Consider the following 23,322-nt stretch of genomic DNA (forward strand, 5'->3'; position numbering starts at 1 on the left):
TCAATCTTGGTTGTTCGGCTTACAAATAGAGGAAAGCCGTTTTGAAAGCTATGTTGATTCAGCATAGATGAGATAGCTACGAAAAACTTTTCCGAGTCTTGTAGTCTAGCCGAGGTAACCACGAAATTCGAGGGGTCAGCAGGATTGGCTTTTCTCATGCAGGCCAACGTACATTTTGCAGTGGCAGTAGCCTTTTACATTCGACACATAAATTCAAAATTGAGCAAATCGAACGAACGTAAGCAGCACTGTAAAAAGATGCAGCGAAGTTGGCATACAAAATAGTGCATTTTATAGGTACGAATAGCTTAAGTAAGCGCCAGTAGTTTTACTAATCTAGCCAGAACGGATCCATTTTATACTGAATGTCTATAAAATCAACCGAAATATTCGCACACAGATCCAATAGACAAGTGGGCACCAATCGGATTTCGATAATTTGATTAAGATATGGGGTATGAAAACAATTTTATGATTCGATTTATTGGCCAGTGTAGAAAACGTGACTTTTTTCTTTCACCGGCCGATATTTACAGGTGTTAATAATGGGCTTCTTTGATACATAGGCAATGCACAGCTGTTTTTCATTCAGACTACTAACAGAGCCTTGTAAACATTGTAGTACTCAAAAAGCAAATATATCCATATTATGCCGAACGAACCGAGACGAGCAATGCTTTCTTTCATGGGAACCCGACATAAATAGAAACACGAATACGGATTATCAGAGAGTACGTAGTGATTTTGGGCATGCACAGACGCTCGATCGAGCTGCTGTAGTTCTCAACTATAAAGCGATCCACGAGGAGGCACCTTCTGTTCCAAGCCTAGTTATAACACAAGTTATGGCGCGACGTAACATAACTGAGATGAATATGTTAGCGGGCGGCCCAGATGGGACTCGATTATGAAAAAAATCACCGCCGATAACCAGTGAAATATTTACGAGCTGTCGCTCGGTTTATATGTGCTGTTCTCACCGCAATCGGCAGTGGAATGAGCGACGTCCATCTACCGAAGTGCGGCTATTGTGCTATGTGGAGATAATTGTATTACGGCTTATCTTAAATAAGTTAAATGTTCGAGGCAAACGTAGTAAAGAATCTGTTTAACAGCCGAGTAGTCTTTTTTTTTTATTTCGAAATTTGATATTAATGAAAAATTACCGTGTGATAACAAAGCATCACGTTTACGTAGAGCACACCCTAAACCTGTATTATGTGAGCCTCTTACTTTGTGTTACGAAGTAACCAAATCCCTTTTTATGGCCGGATTGATGGCACTCTGACCCGTTTAAAGTGGACACGTTCCTCTGTAACAGCTGGCCTGTTTAGCGCTATCTAAATGCGAACATAATATGTATCTATTCCTAATTTGTTCCTTTACACATCTTGTGCTTGCATCTAAATATAAAGAAGATGGCTTACAGTATGTATAGTTTATATATATAAAAGTAATATTTATAGACTGTAGGTAAATTAATGACCTGCTGCTATCGTTTTCGCAGAGGAAATACTCTCGTAGCATTTAGCATTTTCAGGCTCCGCTTGATTTTCACTCTGTTTTCCATCCCTGTCGCTTGCCAGCGTCCAAGTACGTTTGGTGGTTGCTAGAAGAAGGAACTACGTACAAGCAGATTTTCTTAGCTATGATTAAAGGAAGACGATGAAAAAAAGATTCAGAAAAACATTTTCAGCTCGTTGACAGCATCTTCTTTGACTTAGATCTACATTTTTGAAAAGCTGTTGTGTTTGTCGCCTCGTATAGTAGTTCTAGCTGTCGACGGCAAACCCTAGACTTAGATGACTTTAGTCTCAGTCTCTTCACGACAGTGACGTCGTCAGCTGATTAGATCTCAGGAAGATTTTACAATAAAATATGTTCTATGGAATTTCGAACACACGGTAAGAGGTAAAGCATGTACACAAAAATGCGGTATCAAATTTTTTTTTCGAGATCCTTCCAACTCATCATCATCTGAGTTTTTTTTCTAAATAAATAAATAAATAGCTAAGATTAACGATGGCGGTTGGATCGTACAGACCAAGAGGCACATTCAGCTTGCGAGAAATTTCCGCATCGAAAGGAAATCACTCACATTAGTGGGACAAGGAGACGACGCCGACTCTCGGACCGTTGTCGGCACATATAGAAATTGTGGTATGACGATTTCTATAATCAATCTTAAAGCGGGACACCAAGAGGTCAAATAAAGAAAAGTAACATAGAATTCGTTTTCAATGACTAGCCAGCCAGTGATAGAAAAGATCAAGAAGGGTCTCACTATGTGAATAGGATAAAGTTTGGATAGGTCGTTTGAAAACAACATATAGCGCTTACTAAGAAAAGTCCAAAACATGACGCATATACCTTGCTGGACAAATAGTTGCCTTAAGTAAATTTTGTCTTGTGCCGATCTTGGTCGGACAATGTATATGTAAAGTACCACAGACCCCTACAAAATCGGCGATACATTACCGCTACCCAGTATTGAATCTTTTTAATGATTTAAACGTTGTTGTTAAACAACGGCCGAGAAAACAAATATGAATACAAATTAATACATTTAAATCAAATAATTTTTTTTTTATTGAATTAAGTAGAGAAATCTAAACTTCATTAATTGACTGGTCATCGCTGTGCAAAGCCTACAAGCGCGAAATTAAGTGAATCCATATGTCTATGTTTAAATAAAAATCATAACTCTACAAGGCCGCTTGGCCTGTTGTTTAGATTTACACCAGCATTTATTTGTGCTTTCTTTATTTCCCTATAACAATTGATAAATTTATTATTATTAAATTTATTGTCTTAGATGGAATGGTGAAATCGTGAATAGATATTCACACCTAAGCACGAGCCATTGTACAGAGCACTTACGATGGTAACTCGAACGCGTGATATAATGGGCATGACGTATTGTAATAAACGTACGGGTAAAAAAGCGGTAGCGGCATGGCGAGCCAACTGGGACACTTGCGTGGCTTGCGTTGTCTCGATAAACTGAACGACCTTCTCAGATCCCTACGAAATAAGCGAGATGGACCTGACCCGACGCGAGCTTTCTCGCCAGTGCTGAGGCGCTGTTATGTTCCATGCAGTTGCCTTCTTCTGGCTGGTCGTCTTCTCAACAGAGTCTACGATACTTGTAACCTTTGCTAACCCGTGCTAGCTGAATTTCGCTCTTGCGTTAATGGCTCTCTCGCGACAAAAAAAAGAAGTCTATAAAAAGTTGCTTGTGCCGTCGTCATTAGCTGTTACGTGTGGGTGCCCCGCACCTCAGCCGCCTAGTGGTCGGCTGTTTACCTCAATCGCTGTATACAATTAAGTGTAATGTTGCTGCCGATGGCATTAAAGATTGGATAAATCATGCTAAACAATGGCCATAGGACATTACTGCAAAAAAAAGAAGCAACACGATTTAGCGGAAGGGAGAAAGGTCGTGGGCGAGGTTCTCCGAAGAGAGAAAACCTCAACAAGGCATAGAATCTCCGTATGATCGGGCGAGGGCTTCTTCTATTATTGCATATACGTGTATATGCCTAAGAAGCAGCCAGGGGTCGAATTTTACACAGGCCACCTTTCGTCGATAGTTGGATGTGGGATCTCCCGCCAATTCTCAGTGACTACTTACCGACGAAAGTCTTAATGATTGTTAATCTCTGTCGTCACAGGAGCGAAGCAGGAAAAGGTCAGCCGATCCGTACTGTCTATAAGTATCGGCATCTTTTCCAGTGGATCGGCTTGAAGTAACAGACAAAGGTTCCCGCCTGCGCGATTCCGCATCATCTACGCGTTGTCGAGCTATTGCTGCTCGCACCGCAACGGTTTTACCCTAGCGGAGAGATGTTAATCAGACGTTTGGTACAAGGCGGCAGCGCACGATATGGGACGATGGCAAGAACAACGACGACGACCGAACAGCAATGACTCTATTAGCTGATGGGAGCGGTCGGAGTAGCGAAAGAGATCCACGGGACAGAGGAGGAGCGTGCTGAAAACATACTAAAAGAAAAAAACGACGTTGATCCATTGTGGAAGGATGGGATGGGATGGCAGACTATGCGAGGAAGGGATGAATAGGAAAAAAGAGAGAAGGAAAGAGTTCCTTGCTGAGAAAAACGAAGCGGATAAACGATTGAGAGCGAGAAGGAACGCGAGGGAGTAAGAATACAAGCAGCAACCAACATGGGAACGAAGAAATTAATGGAACGACCTCAAAAATGGGAATAAGCCAGATACAGCTGCTAGTCAAGCCGAGCCGGCGGACCCCAAGGCTCACTTAGGAGCAGATAACAAATGGTTCAGTCAGGTAATAACTGGCTAGAAGTCAGCCAGTGGAAGGTGTGAACCGATCGCGGTATGGGCGCTAAGCAAGGTTGCTATCAGAAGAGATCACGAAGGTCTTTTCTGAGGGAAGGAACCAAACAGGGAGCAGAAAGGTACTGCTAACGCACTTGATGAGCATTCGTTAAGTACCCTAGAACAGAGAAAAGAACGAAGTTACCTAAGCAAACTACCCACTTAGTACCCACGAAGTACCAGTGCTAATCATCGAACTTACCGTAACCGAGGTCCCTACTGACAGTCTTTAGTGATCAAGACGTTCAGTAGGTTGTCAGTAGGCTGCGGTGATATTATTAGATAGTGGGTGAAAATGAAGGCGACCAAGGCAATTTGGAAGATGGCAGCGACTGAAAACGGTAAACCTTTACAGTTACGATTATAAGTTTTCATGAGGAGCGCACAGATGAAGGTAGTAAAAGGAGAACAAGAAGGCAGGGGAGACTGAAAGGTAGCGCATGATTTCCAATAATATAGTGGCTTATGTGCCTTAGCGAACACTATTTGTGGAGTATCGTTTAGTATAAAGCGATTCATATTACAGGTAATCTTCTGTTCGGTAATTACTATATGCATCTTCATATGTAAATACCTTTATGCAACTAAGTGGTGTGGCTGTGGCAAGTGCCTCGCATTATTTCGAGATAGTTGTACAGAGAAGCACATATAATCTGCTTCATTCAGATGCCTATTTATTAACTGCCTGCTAGAAGTCCTCTAAACGCTTAATGCTACTAGCAACAGCGATCGATCGATCGATCTACCATCAATGCAGAAATGTTTTTGTTACCTCCCGGCGCGATGCTTCTTGCAACATCTCAGCAGCTCAAAAAGGATTTTGAGAAAGCTTGAGCCAGCGAAGAACGGGAAGGAACAGCGGGGCTAGTTTAACGTACCCTGAGAACGAACCGTGTTGTTCCACATGCTTCTTGTATCTAGAAAGAATATCAACGACATGAACGGCACTAGTAACTGCAGGGGCAGAAAATAAGCAGCAGAAGAGCATATTGTCCCATTAGTAGCAGTAGGAAAAGTAGGAGAACTCCTGAAATTGAAGTCTTCGATCCTTCTTGCAAGTAGCAGAAGACTGCTTGTCGTGCGTGCATTTAGACGAGATTACTGCTGCTGTACGTAAGCCGGTTGGTCAACAGCCGTTCGCCAAGGGGCCAGCCGGCCGGCCAAATCTAGCCTGTCCTGCTTGCTCGCCTATTCTAGGATCGCCGTGACGTTGGTAGCAGCGAACGAAGTGGTTCTAGGAAGCCGAGCTTCGCTCCGACTGCCGTGGCCCACTTCTCTGCTCGTTCCACGCATGAGATCTTTTGCAAATTGGGTTCTTTTAGTCTGGAAGGCTGCCGGCCTGGCGGGTTTTTGGACTACATTTCGTATACCGTTCGACTGTTTCACCTCGGCCTTGCCTTTACTATTAGCTCATCCTATATCATCGACTAGCATTTCTCTACGAGCGGTATAGTAATGCTAGCTCTAAAAGGGTACTGTCGTAGCATAAGCTCATCTTCTTTATTCTTTCCTTGCATCTGGCTGGTGTGGCCCACAAGCTACTGTATTAGAATCGATATCTAATATGCGAGCGAAACTAGCGATTTAGGCAGTCGTTTTCTAGCTTAAAACAGCTGGGCTAATATATCCTACCTGCTACCTTCAGTGTTGCTCCTCGCTTACATATCGTAATCTTATCCTAGTTGTCGTTGCCACCGCAGTTGTTGTTGTTACGCTTTTCGTTATCCTTGCCCGTTTGAGGCGTGCAGAGCAGATAAAAACTTTCAACCTGCTACCTCATCACTTCAGGTCAACCGGAAAAAAAGACAACTTATAGTGCCAAGTTGCCAGATGATTCACTGCCTTATTCTGTGTTCTGCAATCGAATCAGGTTCCGCTGCAGTAGCTAAGCCGATGAGTGGGCCTTTTTCGCATATGATTTGCTTGTAAGCACTGCCGTTTTCCGTCTCACACATATTGCCGTTGGCCTTATATGTGAGACTTCGAAGTATAGATTAGAAGAACTTCTACTTTTCGTCTTATTCCTCGCTCTTTTCATATAAAAGATAACTTCGTAGATACACACGAGCTGTAGAGCAGCAACTGGTAAATGGGTCGGATCAGTTACGAAATAAGGTAAACGATAAGAGTCGATGTCGTGCCAGCCTAATTCTTCAACGCTCAGACCAGCAGCAACGTTCTCGTGTTCGCTTTTATGAAAGCCGCCTTTGCGTCAGGCTCTTCTACACTTCTGCTAGTAGTTTGATAGACAAGGAACGATCAAACAGATATATATATATATATATATATATATATATATATATAAATAAACAGAGAGGGAGAAGCCGACAGTTGCTGATGAGCAGAGCAGCACGAGAGGATTGCAGACCCAATTCGCCGGCGATTAGGAGTGAACCTCTTGAACCGGAATATCTTCTTCGCTTAATGGGAGACAAGGCAGGACAAAGCTAGAATCGATAGAAAAGGCGGTAAAGACAGTGTCAAGCGAATAAGCGATGCATTGCATCGAAAGTATTAAGGGCAATAGCTCTTCCAGCTAGAGCAACAGTAGAACGCTCATCAGCAGTAGCTGTGAATAGAAAGTTAAGACAAACAGCGCAAAGCAGGCTGGTTAGCTAGCTACGTCAAGTAGGGGAACACATTCAAAGAGTAGAGGCGCTTTTCTAGTACTAAACATATTGAGCGACTGAATGATACACTGACCCGGTTATTATGGAGTTGCTCAGTTGCACGGGAACTGCATGCGGGTAGCTTAAGGGAAAGCAGCGCACCAAAAGGCAGCAGAAGAAGATGTTATTACCGACAGGGAGTCGGTACTGGGAGTGGTTGGCAGGCAACCGAGGAATCCTGTCGGATTGCCAGCACAGCATACAACTACCCAGGAAGGTCTCATTGGCCGAACGTAAAAGGTAGGTGAGACAGAAACAGAAGTGTACGGCCCATTGGAATTCCTACAGGCTACCCCAGTTCCACGACATGGGATCATCATCAATTCGAAGCCCTGAGGCAGCACTAACGGCAGCCCAGTGATCTGTAGTGACACCCCCCTTTTGAGGCAATGACGGTGCAAAGATAGTAGGATACGGCTACATAAGAGGTGTATGCAGTCCGCCCCTTGAGGCGCGGATTTCAGAGACCAAGGAGCTGTGGCATTAGCCAAAATAGCTCGTTTAATTGTAGTCATAGCAGGAGGAGAGGCTGCAGCTTGAAGTTAGCTGCAAATGCCCATAGAGACAAGCGATTTTCGGGGGAGAGGGTCCGGGAGAAATTTGTGGTAGGATGATCTACACTATACGGATGTACATGTATATCCGTAATGCTTCGGGCTATTATTCTCCGTTAACCAAGATCACGATGTAATCATCCAGGACATACTAATGCTACCCTCCTACCTTAAACGATTTACCCGAGGAGTAGTGAAGACGCAGGCAAGACGAAGTCCTATCCGTTATCAGCACTACCAGCATGACTACTATTACGGCTGGAAGAAGAGACGACACTCGATTTTAAATCATCATCATCACCAGCGGCAGCAGCTATTCGTTGAAAATTCTCTCGTTTGCTCGTGTTACCCTACGTGAGCCGCGTACGTACTCATCATTACTTTGCCCTTGTTGATGATGAAGGGTGGTAGCGTCATCGATAAGAAGTGTAGCCAAGACAACGCAAAACGTCACTACGACGATGATTGCGTACTTTAGAGTTTTTATTTACATATCGTTCTTATTTAAATTGCAAAAACATCTACATCAAATTTATTCTTTTTCCTCCGACCGTAGATATTATGCCACTTTTAAATCTTCCAGTGTTCTCGGTTTTTGGGCGCTGACTCTATCGCTAAGGTATTCCACGAGAGAAAATCCATTGTACTTAGGTCTGGTGAACGGACAGGGTATTGTGGAGCTTTTTTCATTTAACTCATCTGTTTGAAAGGTTTGCCTCAAAATATCCTTTTCGTTACGGTAGTTGTATTGATCCTCAGCAAAAACGTCATGGAGGTGTGACAGATTCTTACCGTGATTAACGGCGACAGTCACTTTCAAAAAAGAACGGTCGAACTAAATCTTTGCTTGGTAAAGTTACAAGATACTCCTGTCAGATTGTCTCACAGTAAATGTAATAATGTCAACTAATTATATTATTTAAATGTAGTAGCATCGCTCCTAATAATTTTTGCCAAAAGCTGCGTACCTGTTCGTAATTTTTTGTTCTTCAGTCTGGATTATGTTCATTGATAGCACGTACCATTTTTGGGGCGTTACCTTTCCATTTACAACGTCCTAAAATGGGATTGACGCTTGCAGTGCTGATAACAATTTCAAGATCTGATTATTTTACAGATTTTTTGGAATGTTTTATATATATATATATATATATATATAGCGCTATAACTGTTCTGTGCTATTTCTTGGATTCGTCGATATTAGTATTCTTCCGACATATTGTCTGTAAATATCTTAAACAATTCTATCGATTTTTTGTGCAATCCAGGCTAATATAGGTGGATCTGTCTGCCGCGAATTATTTCTCGTACTTGTGCTCCATTTTCATACTTCCTATAGTAATATAAAATACTTCTTTCTTCAAAAATGAACCTTGCTCTGTTCATCATTTTCAATTAATTAAACCTCCTAGAAAACAAGGATCACTAGAAATTTATGACCGATTGGTACTCATTTACGTTTTTGAGGCACTTGATATATGTATATGTATATATATATATATATAAACAACAATAACAATGGTAAGCTCGCTCAACTAAGAAGTCAGGCCACCATCTCGAACGGTGTTTAAGAGAAGAAAATCCGAAAGCGGACATGAGGGATTGCCATAGACGTGTTAGAGAATTAAAGCAAGGAACACGAATTGGGCGAGCCAGTTCCAATTGAGCTTAATCACGTCAGCACCGGTTGGGCGATCGTACGAATGGTTGTATAAATGTGACTAAATACCTACAAGCAAAGGCAGTACGTGTTTGAAATGTAAAAGAATGACTGCTACTAACATGCCTTGCTCCGGTTCTAGTTTCCTGGTCCTAGAATGCTTGCTATTACCGACTATCGGCTAATAGTTTGGGTTGGATGGACGTGTTGGGCTGTAGAAACGATGGATACCTACGTAATCATGCACGGTGAAAACGCACAAGGAATGAAGATGCGGGCTGCGGTAAGGAGAGAAAAAGGAAACCAAGGGAAATATATTTAAGGGCAGTACGAGAAAGTGGTGACGGTGGAGGGAAATTTAGTACTGTAGAAAAACCTAAAGTTGGTTGGTTGGTCCGTTGGCTCTCGGGTCGGGGATGGCCAACGCGTAAGCCAGCTAGGTAGTTTATTCCCAGATTCGTACTGCGAGGCTCTTCGTAGGTTTGGGCGTGCTATCATTTTTACTGGCACGCCAAGACGCAGACGACTCTGACAAGCATACACCCCTTCGATCAGCTAGAGGTCTGCTTGAGCCGTAATGAAAAAGGAAGAAGCAGAACTGGGTAAAATGGAGGTGGGAGCATCGGGAGAAAAAGATGTCTTCTTGTGTTTTAATACCAACCGGCTATCTTTGTGTGGCATGAGCGGGCAACGATTTTTTGATAATAGGATTTTATCTATAGTAGGAAATTCATCCAAGATTGTTGACACATGATTTTATCACCTGTCTCATCCACCATAGCAATGCTTATCGTTTACTAATTTTTAGGAATACAAAAAACATTCCAAAAGTATTTAGATTGATGACTGTCTAAGTTTTTAATGACGTTATTCACCCGACGTTATCGGGTGATACCGCAGGTTTATTCGCTCTACACCAACGTATTACTCTGTGGAAAGGGTCTGCACCTAATCTTCACTTCGTTCGTGTAAGCTTATTATCTTTCCGTGTATATATAGGCTTCATCGTCTTCATAAAAACTAGACATTTTATATCCAGCGGGACCATAGCAGCTCGACACTGCGAACACTGCCGACCATCACGACATCTAGACCAGTAGGTGCTACGAGCACGAGCAGAGTACTACAATTCCTCTTTGAACAGTTCTACCGGAAGCGTCATGTATTTTGAGATAATGTGGCCGAGAGGACAAGGCCTTGAATGCTCCTCAATCAGACAATATCCGGGTCAGAAATCTTATAGTGCTTCTGGTTTCTGCTTACTTAGAATATGGGACTGCGCTTCAGTCTTGGCGTGCAGTCACGAAGAGAAAAAGAGCATATTTTCATTGGGACAAACATGTACTAAAATAAATGAAAGAAACCTATAGCTTGGTTTGGCCCTTCCGGCTGTCAGCAGGCCTTCCTTCAAAACTATCTAGGCGAAGAGGCAGCATCGTTAGCCTGAAAGAAAGACATGTCCTGTACGCTATGCCGCTAAGGTGTTGGAGAAGCTCTAGGGTGGGCGTGTAGGCGTTGTATGAAGGGGCCGTTCAGCGAACCTTAGGACCTACGCTGGGCCTCGTAATCCTACTTTTGGAGCAGGCGGCCTGTCAGCTGCCTCGTTGGCTAGGGCAAATGAGGGTCTTCCATCCGAAACTAGATGAAGGCACATATATCGCCCAAAAGGGCAGTATGTCGAAGCGATTGAGAAAACGTTATGGATTTCCCGACACCATCCCGGTTTTTCTATCCGACACCAAGGTCTATTAGGTCTACCAGCAGACCAAACAAAATCGAAGCTGAAGGCTAACGAAGTTAAACTGGGATAACGTTACTGTGCTTCCTGAGGAGAAACGCGACGAAGTAGGCGGCAGTGGCGGTGGCGACGACGCCTAAAAACTGGAAATCGAACGCTGCTAGCCCACGCGAGACTATACTCGGTTAGACTTTCAAACGATGTGTTATTATCTTCGTTATTTCCTGCCCTTCATTGCTAATGACGAGCTTAGCATAACAGGAACAGAAACGGCAGCGTCCAAAGTTGCAGTAGAAGACGCATGGTCCTTTTGCTAGTCTACGGGATCTCGTTATCTGGGAGCAAAACCTGCTGGCTCTACCGACAAAACTGGAAAGGCCTTATCGTTTCCGAAGCTGACCCGTTCCACCGTCTTCTGAGTTGGCCAGCCGAATACTTCACGGCTCGACGACCTATCAGAGCTGCACCGTTCGATGGTGGAGCACGGCCCGCAACGTTTGATCCAAACGAAGCCTTTAAAAATAACGCTTCCTTGCACCCACATTTGCTAGAAGTATCAATGCTAAGCCATAGAATTGTCATTCGAAAGGGGAGTCCACTGATGGCTCGGCGCCGCCGCAGAACTTATATTGAACGTTCACCTGAGCCTACATTATGCATGTATAATATACTGTAATAACCGAAAAATGCCTATTATTTAGTTTTTCTAAAATAATATTTTGCGTGCGAAGGCATTGGCAATATTTAACGTGACTTTTTGCGTTGTGCGACGAAAGCATTTGCCATTGACCAGTTTGACACTGCGTTGAAAAAGACAACATCACAGTAAGCCAAACGAGTGTATTTATTTTTTACATAATTCGACTGGCTATTATAAAGCATTATCCCGAAATTAACATTTCATACATGCAAACTCGTCTTTGCAACAGGGCACAGTAAGTCCAACTTATCACAATGTATGCCTAATAACGTGTGTCGAGGTACATGTAGAAAAGCCATTGTGGTACAAGTTATAGCTGTATCACCGGTGCCACTGGTAATGGCATCGAAACAGAGATGTCAATTAAAATAGGCAAAACTGCTAGGGCCACGTGACGTCTGGAGTGAGGCCTTTGTCAAGGTCAGAAGTAACGCCAAAGCCAATAAAAACAACACCGGGCTCGTAATGATACCCGGCAACGGCGCCGGTCTGTGACCTGCGGCAGCCATTTAGAATCGTACGGCTACACCAACCAACCAGTCAACTCGAAGTGCCAGGTTAATGGGGCGTAATGAAATTGCACCTAGATTTGCGTGTACAACGTGCCGGTGTGAAAGGTTGCCGGGGAATCAGGGAAGCGGTAAACACGTAGGACAAAAACGAAAGGTTCCTAGGACGCAGACTGGCAAATGTACATAACGACACAACAATGAGACAGATTGACATGCCCATAATGGCAATCGCGCATAGGATAAATCACATAGATATAACGTGCGGTTCCTCCAAATCACCTATCTATTCATAATTTCATAGGGACACTACTACAATTACGTTACTACGTCTGTTACAATAATTCTTTGAAGGTTCGTAGCGCCATACACTATAGACCAGTGATTAGGAAAATTGTTAACGCTAAATGAAATTGAGCGAGCTTTTAGCACTGCGTAGTGTAATACAGTATTTTTTTTTGACCATTTAATTACTCAAATGCTCCGCCTATATGTCTCACTTCACACTTTAGACAAAATGCCTTAACTAGATCTGCGTCACTTGGTCAACTGGTTAGGCAATTTAGCGGTCTATCTACGACGCAAGCTTTTGCCTTTAACCAATATATTGCGATGTATCTAAAGCCTGCGGGTATAACGGTCTTTTTTTGTTGCCAATATTGCCACTCCTCTAGCTATTGGTTCCTAACAGCAGGGCCTAGAAAGATTTAGACTTGGACCGATAGGCAGCCCTTCTGCACACTAAGCTTAAGCATTGATTAGCATATTCTTAGGCCAAACAATACTTTGGTGGATACTTATGCCTCCTTCACGCATAGTAAACATGGACAGTATGTGCGTATGATGACCCGCTACTTTGCTCCGCTTTACTCCGCCTTGAAGTCTCATAGCATGTGGCGAACAGATGCCCACACGTGACACTGGAGTCGACTGTGCTTCGTCATACCTGAAGGTCAGGGAAGGTAGACTATAGCTTTACCCGCTCCCTCTTTTCCCTTAGTCTGGTCATAGCCTCAGCAGTGTTAGTCTTATCGGCCTCGTCCATTGGAATAAACCTCTTACAACTCCTTCCTTTCCGTAATTTTCATTTGTTGCATTTGCCATCCTGAACCAGCAGAGCACTCGGCCACTTCGGTGAGAACTACAAGCCCGAAGTAGGGCCAATATGTTTTGTTTTCCCTCAGCGTTACTTGACCTTTTTCTCCCCTTAATGGATTGCAATTCTGTACCTAGCTAATTATGCTAATCCTTCGCTTCTGTACCATCGGTGAGGTCGTTGGTAAGTCGGAGGAAGTTTAAAACCAATGCCCCACACAAGAAAGCACTCAATCTCACTATGTTGGCTTTCTCCAACCTTCGTTTTCTTTGGCTTTTCGACTCTGTGGTGTTCCGCGTTGCCAGTTGGACAACGAAATGAAGGCGTCTAACGCGGAAATGCTTGTAAGCTAAGCAAACCTGCTTTTCCTCTAGGCGTTCACAGCCGGTGCGCCACACAGTTCTTCCTCCTCAACGAATCTTCCTTTTTGCTTGTCTTTTTTTCACCTCTATTTCCAGACATGCCCATGGAAGGCTGTTGGTAAAATATTCGTTTTCACTGCGCGACAACGAAACGCGTGCGGAGGTGCAAAGCGGTTAGGACACCGGGTAAATAGAAGGAAACTGGAGATTATAAGTATAGATACGCTGCAGTGAACACAGTAAATGAAAGAAGCATATAGACGCGTAAATTCACCGAAGCGTCACGGGTGCGGCATCGTTCTCGCTGTCGTTGGGAATGGCGTCTTCTTCTCCAACACCAACAAATGTGGGCGACACTATCGTCATTACAGAACTTCCCTTTGGTGGCCAGCTTGCTGAGGCCACAGCACGAGCTCGCATAAATATAGGCAGAATATTACCGCGTCAGAAGGCTTCTGACGGCGCGGGCGGGCGCACGGGTAGGCGTTTGTAGAGTATACGAAATAGCTGCCAAACAGAGCTTGCTGACACAGGCGGAACATTATGCGCAGTTGCTGGCGTTGTTTCTTGGCAAACTAATTGCGGTATTTTTGTTGGTGTTCCGTTCTCGTACGCGCATCTGTTCTCAGATGGGATACGAAGTGTTGCACTGCTGTCGCTGCACTACCCTGTGTTTTTTCCTAATTGCTCGAATTCGTGTTTTGTAATTGATATAGATTTGTGAGCTCTAGTAATGGTTTATGCACATTTCAACATAGCACGGGTTCATTTCATTGCGGTTGTGGGTGATGCAGAAAGATGTCCCATTAAAGCACCAATAAAAACAATCACATCGTTCTGCTAGTTTAGTATTTTACGAGTCTTCTAAAAATTTTACTTTCTTTCCTATGAACTTAACAAGTGTTCCGAACGATTTTTTCGTTTATGTGCGATACTTCTAATATTGATTGTATGTACGAGTGTGATACTGGTAGATATAAGTGTAATATATGTGATGGGAAATAATTGCAAAGAGGAACATCAGCTTTGATTCTATATTTAGAGTTTTCAATTCTTCGCCCATCGCGGGCAGCCATATGGTGTCTGTCTATGGCTAGATATGGTCGCTTACCTACTCGGTGATACTGTGCTAATTTCAGATTAAGTGCGCTTGTTAATATTAAACAAACACGAGATGAACGGGTTGACTGCCAGTGGGGCCAGCGCAGGCTTTCTTGACCACCAGTCACTATCCAACGTGAAAGGCGTCGTAATATCTACTAGATTTTAGTCGTGGGCGTTCCCCACCGGCTCTCTCGGTATTCACACTTTGCGCTCCTTTCTCTCTCTATTTACAAAAGATCCTGCACTGTTGGGATGTTGTTGTTTTCATTGTATGCTGTATATAATGGTCCTGGTCACTAAACTTACTCCAACGTAAATTCTACCATTTGCCAATGCACAATCTGGTTAGTCATATTGTATAAACTTTAGTGTAAACAAGATGCACCTAGCAGGTAGCCGCTTGATTTGCACCTGCCAGTCTGTTCTCATTGCCAAAGTAAGTGAGTAACAATATAGATCCCATAGGCGGCTGTTTCTGGTCATCTCTACCAGCTTAACTTATGGGTGAGTGACCGTTGGGTTTCGAAAGTTTAGATGCCGAATTCAATCAGTGGATTGATGGCAGTTCCATCACAAGGTAGTTATCGACGAGTTAGGTATATGCTGTAATTGCAGGTAGAATCGAGCAAGAACGATACCATATGATGACCGACGTGGATTAGTCGGGAGCTAACAGAGCACTTATCCTGTCACCCATAACCTTTCGCCTATGCGGTAAAAACAAAGGAAGCTTATCACATCAGCCTGTGGTGCGTAGGCGTAGCGGCCTATTAATGTACGAGAGTATTATCTATTTTTATATTATAAATTCCTTTAAATCGTTTTTGAAATACAAAGGCGGTCAAACTTAACAGACATATTCTTGTGACCTGCTGGCGTCTAACAACTAAATAAGAATGTGTAATAAAAATAGAAATTGTTTATGTGGCAGGTGCGAAATTATTGGCTCAGCATGGTTAAAAAAAACCATAGGCAATCGAATGTCTTTCGTTTACGCTTGTTACAGGCTTATCCGAAAATTTAAAACTTTTTCACTGACTTAGTTTATTCTTCAGTGCGTTTGAAATTCCTCCAGCGTAGTATCACTGATGTAATAGTGAGGAAAATTGGATACGGACGTAAGATTTCGGATCCTAACGTCAAGTGCGGCCACGCCCTAGATATTTCCTCCGTAGAAACCTGTTGCAATGACATGGGAGAAGAGAGGTAAAATAATGAGCCACGGAGTAGACCGTTACCCCTGACTTGTTCAGTAGCTTCCCTCCAAAAAACTTCGTGATCCGAGCTCATTCCACCTCGCGCCCTTTACCTGCCTACGAAATAGGAGACCCCTTTACTAACTTTATGGTGGCTCGCGATTGGCCTAGAGAAGTTTTTACAATCAAATCTCAGAGCCGATATAATCATGTCGTTAGAACGTACACTGTCAATTAATTACACTCAACGCAACTATTTCCTATGGAATTTGTTGCGCCGCTTTTTCCATTCAAAATAAATGTGTGTAAAATGAATAGGCCAATATGATAATTCAACGAATCCTTAGGACTTAGCGGTGCTATTTTTTTTTTTAGTAAAATTGAGTAACGTTTCGTTCCTAACATCATTTCTATTATGCATCATCGGGAACGGTAGTCAAACCGTCACACGTTTAAAGACGAAACACTTCCACACCTAGGTCCTACCGGCATCGTCATCAGCTCTCGTCCGCCCATATTACACCTTCAAACATATATCTATTATTACAATGAAAAAGAACCTATGTAGTCGGGGGTACGTCGTCTTTGGAAAACATTAAAGGTGGCAGAGTAAGACGAACGATATTTTTCGTTATCTTTGTTGACATGAAAATGACGAGCGACAGATGGGCCGAACCTTTTCCTGACGCTAAGGATAGCTCGTCGTTTGAGGAGTGCCACTTTTGCCCCCTGGCGAGGAGGGCGCAAGTGCCAACAACAGCAGTATCATATTAAATCTTTAAAAACGACGCATGGCCGGATAACAGGTGTCGTCGTGCATTAAAGCGTTCAAAGCAAAGAGGCCAGCCCTTCTGTTAGTCGGCTAAGCAGGCATCTTTCTCATTGTCGTACATTGCATTCTTGATTCTTGGTTCCGCCTGGCGCCCGCGGGGGATTCCTAATGAATGGGGCTTTACCTAGCTCAGCTGTTGCGACAAAATCATTTCCGGCAAAACGCGCCGGCCATACCAACTAAGTGTTAAAAAGCGACCGAAAAAGACAAGAAACTTGATCCCCTGCAATATAACGTGGACGCTAGCGAATGGCCTGTTCAGGAATACCTAAGAATAAGTTTGATTCGAGTGGTAAAAAATGATGACGCTTCGTGATAAGCTGGTGGTTCGCAAAAAAAAAACACATTATTAGCTGGCCTCTTTTAGTTTCTAGTGGCTATCTAAAAATCTTGTCAATCTGTTGTAAGCATATACATCCGATAAGATTTTTGTGTGCACGATGAGTAGAAGGTACTCAGAAGCCCGATAATTGATCACATTGAATCTATGCGACAACCATACTTTAGTGTACACCCGTGAAATCCTACATAATCTTACACTGTAAAGTCAAGGCCTGAGAGTTCAGATCCTGCTGCCATATATAGTACATACGTTATACAAATTTCTGTGTTTGTCCACCTACGAGTTCTTCACAGGTCTTTAGGGAAATCTGTTTGCAACTAGATTGGTTCTCCATGCTACCATTTAAGCATTTAGTCTGTCGTCGTTCTCTTCAGCGACATATTAAACTCGAAGTAATAACTGACAACAAGTGATCTCTCGATTCACGTCTCACAGAACGTGGTCTGTGACATAGCCCTGGACGACACATCTGCTATATATCGTAGCATAGATTTCAATTTCTAGATTGGTTTATCTTTTTCATCTACTTATTAACGTCCTTGGCGGTGCTGTATCGTCACACATTCTTCGTAGATGCTCTTTGCTCTCTGGTCTTAACCTATCATTCGGTATTTGCCTATTGTGCACCCTGGATATACCGCTATATACGCGTTATTCTAGTAAGGTTTTGTGGAGTTGTTGCACCTTTAAAACAAATCATGGCACCTTTACATCCATACATAGTTTTCCATTCTGTTTTTGCTTCGTCATTATTGAAATCAATTATAGTACCTGATTAACGTGTTAGTTTCACACTAACGCGTTAATACCTATTGGTCCTTCCTGGCGCTATTAGTCGCTGTTGGTCTTTTTGCGTAGGAGAAAGGTAACTAGTCAATGTCAACAGGACAACAAAAGCCCATCTTTCAGAGCCTTCCGTTATGCTCAATTTTTCGGGCGTTCTTCGCGATCACACTACCTTTTCGCAGCAACGATGGCACGTGTGCATGCCCCACATGTGATAAATGCTCTGGTTCATGCCATCTTAATTAGCTCTACTAGCGGTCGCTTTTGCCATTGCCGGCATTGGGTAGCTGGACAAACTACTGGGGCAATGGACAGGAGTGAGTTACTCACTTGCCATATTCTAACTGTCGCCGTCACGATTACTGCACTTGAGTACACAAACGTCACTACCGCTTCTATTTGAACCGCTATTATTCCAACCGCTGCTGCTGCCATTACTGATGCGGTCGCGACACGCTCAAACTACATTGGCGTACATTCATACAATTATTACATTGATACTACAAGTGACTACAACAGGATTATTCTTATTAATATACATTCGTACTTATATATAGTTTTCAGGCTACGAGCGGACAAGGGTCAGCCCAAAATTCGCTCATGGGGGACAAATGCAGATACCGCTTCTGGCACAGCGTGATGTGGATAATATCTATTGCATAACGAACAGGTAAAGGCAGACAGGAGGGGAATTATAGCGGGTCTTAAACCTAGCCTACAAGGAATCTAGACCTAATTTAGGTTTTAGGAGCTGTAAAAACCTCGGGACATAAAGAGATAGAACGAGACTAAGGGGAACACACAAACACACACAGGGTAAGAAGGATGGGCGGGAGCGGGGTAGAGAGGGAAGGGGAAGGAAAAGGGAATAGTCGTTAATTCGCAAAAGGGGAAACGGCAATTTTAAAATGATAGCTCAATCTTCTTGTAAACGCCCACCACAACCAGCATACATTAACGCTGTGACTGTCAAACGTACGGTGGACACGTTGTATTGCGTCACAGTGTACAGTTCCTCTATACACCATACTAACTGGCCGACAGAAACGGAACAGAATAGTACCGGTGCGTGCTTTATTATTACGGACACGGCTTTGCATACAAGTAGAATGACTACTGCGCAGTGTCAGTTGCCTCATGTATTTGACACCGAATCTGTTCCACTTGACGTCCTACAGATACTGAACAGACTACACAAATAATTGGCCCGATTCTCTATTACCACGTTGACGTGTCTGGCCGTCATATTACGCGCAGCCGACAGTGACCGGACGAACAAGCCGTACTAGGAACTGCGTGAACACGTCTGCATCTGGTTGTATCGAATGGTGATGTCGTATTTGTGTGGGTGCACAGATGCATGTATTTGTACTTAAATGTGCTTACGGTAGTATATCTAAGCCGCCAGCTTGTTCCTGACACAGTTAACGATAACATCGTTTCCGGCACTCGAATCTCGTTCGTGAACCCTGACTAGCTTAGAGCTAAATGTCACTGCCGATACGGATGGTGAATGAACACATACCTTCAACAGCAATTTTTATTGAAATAGTGTTACTGAATTGATATTGTGTGATTTTGTCTGAAAGATTTATGATCAAAACCTAATGATCACACAACTAATGGTCAGTTAGCTCAGACAGCCCGTGTAGCTCAGGTGACGTTGACCTAATCCACTTACACACCAATTACTGCGATATCGCGTAAGACTATCAGCGGGTTTTAATAGTCCCGAGAAATCTTTAATAGGAATCAATGTTTGTATCAATGATCAATGGTGACAAATTTTACGGGGCTGCTTCCGAATAGAAATAAATTATCAAATTCGATTAATACCGATATCAACAATATCTCTCTGTAAATCTTTCGCTTTCTTTTCAATAAGGTACGGTTCACTCATAAACATACGAACGATACGAACTGTATATAACATACATTTAGCAACTGTGGTGAACACCGCCCATCTCATCAGAGTCAACGGCACGAGTAGCAGTTACGCAAGGAAGCGCGTTATAACGACCTCCTATGGCCAGCGACTTCTACTAACCCAAGTGACCGTCGCCAGACGTACGAGTGATTATTCCACACATAAGTGCGCTTGCTTGCAGTCGCCTGCAATGCTAGGCCCTCTGCTGTGTCTAAGCTGCTCGGTTTGGTGTTTTTCTTTCTTTTTTTTGTGTTTTCTATCGCCTGCTTCTTGTGCATTGAACATCTCAAGCAAACCCTTGTCGGCGCGTCAGCGGCTCTTACGAGGCGCCGAGCCTCTGCGAAGATAACGCTCAAGATAAAAGGGCGCAATAGATCCGCTAAATGGTGTTACACTATCACGCATACTGAGTCAAGTACAGTTTCCAACGCTGGCGTAGGCAACCCAACGTCTCGCATCCCTGGCTGGCTGCTGTCTCTGGCTAAGTCGCATCATGTGCGTTAGTCTCTAGTAAAGAGAACGAGCTTTTTATCTCGTCTGTGTTATAGTGTAGATTGAAGGGAGAAGAATAAAAAAGCGATATAGCAAGAGGTCGGAGAGCTATAGTTGGGAAGGCGTTGTGCGAGCGAATCGAGACGTCGCATACGATGTAGCAGCTCCCGTAAAGTCTATGGCTTAGACCGTGAATGTGGCTTCTGCTTAATGGTACGTTCCATTTGCTTTGTTCTATCTTTATTGCGGCTAGCCTTTTTCTGCCCTTCCCCGTTTTTCCCTTTGGCCGTCTCTCTGCGCTTCGGCCACTTCATCAGCAGCCAGCGGCCCCCGAAAGTAGGCTTTCTTAACAGCACAATGTTCTTCATCGGCTTCGTGTTCGTGCTTCGTGTTCGTTGGAGTAGACGGCGAACTACCGTGCAGGGCAGCGGTTTCCTCCGCTTTTCTCTCTCCGCCTTGTCATTTAGCGTCTCCGTCCTGGTTGGTTCCTTTTATAGTCACTTTCTCGTACACACGCACAAGTGTAGTTAGACAGCTTTCTCCCGCTCACTAGATCCTAATCCTTTTCACCCAAACTCCCTCTACCGCTGCCTTCCTCTTTCTGCACGTCGAATTAGTGGAACTGTGTTGGTAGGCTCATTCCCTAAAGAGTGCCCGAACTCACAAACCTCCAGCGAGCCCACCGCTCCTTCGGCGAGACGCTGCTGCCTCGCGCTCATTAGGCTGTATTGGGAGAGAGCGCAGTCGTTAGCCATGCGCTGGTCGTTCATTGCCGTCAGTGACGAAGACGAACAGGCAAAAATGGCGTGGCGGCGATGGAAGCGTCAAGTTCGCCGAATGAGAGAGAAAAGCAGAAGGAAGAATAGGGTTACGTTTAGAAGGACGAACGGCTTTAGGGGGCAAACCTCTCTGGCCGTTGTTGCTTCTGACGCCCATCTACTTGCCGACTCTTCCGACAATGAACAAGCTGGCAAACTGTAATTGAGGCTTATGGAGGGTCAGACTGAAGAGGATAAAGGAGTGAGTGTGCTGACCACCGACGACAACGGAGGCAGATACAAGTGGAAAATGGGCGAGAAGACTAAAATGAGGTAGCGAGAAAAAGGTGTGTGAAATGCCGACCGCACCCGAAGCACGTTGCTTCACCACCACTATCGTCATCGTATTTAACCCAAGCACCACCAAGAATTAGTACTGCGAAGCCGACGCCGTTTACTTGGGACTGTGTGGAATGGGTAAAGAAGATAGGGTGAGAAGGAACGGAACACAAGGCACGATAAAACGTGAAAGAAGACACTACTGGGTGGGGGTGCGAGGGAGAGAGAAAGAGTGGTAAAGTCCGTGTGGTGGACGAGGAACAAAGACGATGGCGGGAGAATAGCCAGGCCGAAGAATGAAGGCGTAAGAAGCGTTAGTAGTGGTAGCCAATTCTCGCCTTAGCGTTGAGCTGTTATATCCGTTAGCTCTCTGTCATCGTCTGTATCTCAAGCTACCCCCAAGGCAAACATTTCAACGATGTCTTTGTGCACATATAGACAAGACGGAAAGACGACGACACAACGAGCGGAAACGCAAGGTAGCAACCAGACGAGAGAACAACGCAAATAGGAAAACGATTCTAGAAGCAGCCTTACGAGATACTGTGGTTGCTTTGCACTGCCTGACCAGCTCTGGCTTCGCTACAGAGAAAAAAAGGACATTCAACGAATCAGGACGACGTGACTAATGTGCATGCTGTCACGCCATTGCTGCTGATGCTTAGGGAATGTTACTGTCGCGTTGCTTAGATGGTAGGCAGCATGTCGTAGAGGGTGTCAGTTAGCCAGCGTCAGTAGCATACTCCTCGGCTCTTTGTACGAGTGTTCTAAGAGAAAGGAAAAAGCGGGCATTCGTTCGTCAGATGGTTGCCTAAAGAAGCCTACTATATCTGCCTTACTGAAGATGCCCTTCTGCGCGCCCCGTAGACGACATGTCCGCATGCTTTGGTATGCCCATCGCTGATGCGTGAAGGCGAAACGCTGCGACCAACATCAGCATTCGGACGCATTTGCTGTTTGCCAAACGACAATGTGAGATAGGCGGCCCAAATTTTTTTATACGGTACGAGGTCTCTTAGATAGATTTTTGTATTAAGCCCTTTCTCTCTTTTATGTTTGCGTCGAGCGGGGGCTGGTATGTTAAAAAAGGTTAGAAGATTGCAAGGTTTTTATTCTATGCTTAATCCTTACGTTCTCGCGGATCATACGTCTATAAGCACTGCAAAAATGGGACGGGTATAGCTCAGCACAACACGCAATCATAATGAGGTCACTGAGCTTATATATCGAGGTTATACGACGGTCAAAAGAGGCACAGGATGCAAGCAAAGCCAGTTCAACGGCCGTGTCTTCTACGTTTGCTATATGCACCGATAGCTTTAGGACATAGGACCCAAGGGAGAGTTCCAGCTCTGCTTCGATTTGTTTTAGCCCATAGACAATTATCACGGTTGGAGTAACAACTTCCTGCTTCGTGTAATGGTCCTCAGTGATATACGGGTGACAGAAAAGGCCAAATGGGAGTTCACCAGGTTTGCTACTGCCAATACGTGTATTGTATGTATGGCTTTTTTTTTTATCGCATAATGCAACGAATAAAACTTTGATACCTGGGCCATTTCTTAACCAGGTTGGTGTTGTTCTCGTGAATCTGTTTTGTCACACATAACCTCTGCGGTTACACAAATGCGTATAGATGTTGCAAATACATACACAACCAAACACGCCGATCTTATCATACGATGGTTTTTGTCACTATGAGTTCTGTAGAAGGCTGACATTTGGCTACGAGCGTCTTCAAAATCACATCCTAGCTCTATCTGGATGCATCTTTCGAAAAAAAGTCAACAAAGAAACACGTCCACCTCTGATATTGTAATTTTCTTATATATATATATATATATATGCTCTTACCGGGTAGAGTAGCTGTGGTAAATACTATTGCGCACTTTCCC

The 23,322-nt window shown here is 43.8% G+C and overlaps 1 protein-coding gene and 1 long non-coding RNA gene across 5 annotated transcripts in view; one reads left to right on the top strand and one right to left on the bottom strand.

Annotated features, from left to right (window-relative positions):
* Positions 1-23,322, top strand: part of LOC111250702 (zwei Ig domain protein zig-8-like) — a 318,518-nt gene that overhangs the window by 60,822 nt on the left and 234,374 nt on the right. The gene's annotated exons all lie outside the window — the stretch shown is intronic.
* LOC147755435 (uncharacterized) overlaps positions 2,624-23,322 on the bottom strand; it is a 30,899-nt gene continuing 10,200 nt past the window's right edge. Inside the window, exons 1-3 of one of the 4 annotated variants that reach the window (XR_015329055.1) lie at positions 19,847-22,113; positions 4,565-4,694; positions 2,624-4,005 (exon numbers count right to left, since the gene is read on the bottom strand). This is a non-coding gene — a long non-coding RNA (uncharacterized LOC147755435). Of the gene's footprint in view, positions 4,006-4,564; positions 4,695-5,134; positions 9,008-19,846; positions 22,114-23,322 lie in introns of those variants that run through there. The other 3 variants (XR_015329056.1, XR_015329057.1, XR_015329053.1) reach the window with 3 other exon arrangements.

The sequence above is a fragment of the Varroa destructor genome, unplaced genomic scaffold, assembly GCF_002443255.2.
Source record: "Varroa destructor unplaced genomic scaffold, Vdes_3.0 BEIS01000005.1, whole genome shotgun sequence".
Classification (NCBI taxonomy): Eukaryota; Metazoa; Arthropoda; class Arachnida; order Mesostigmata; family Varroidae; genus Varroa; species Varroa destructor.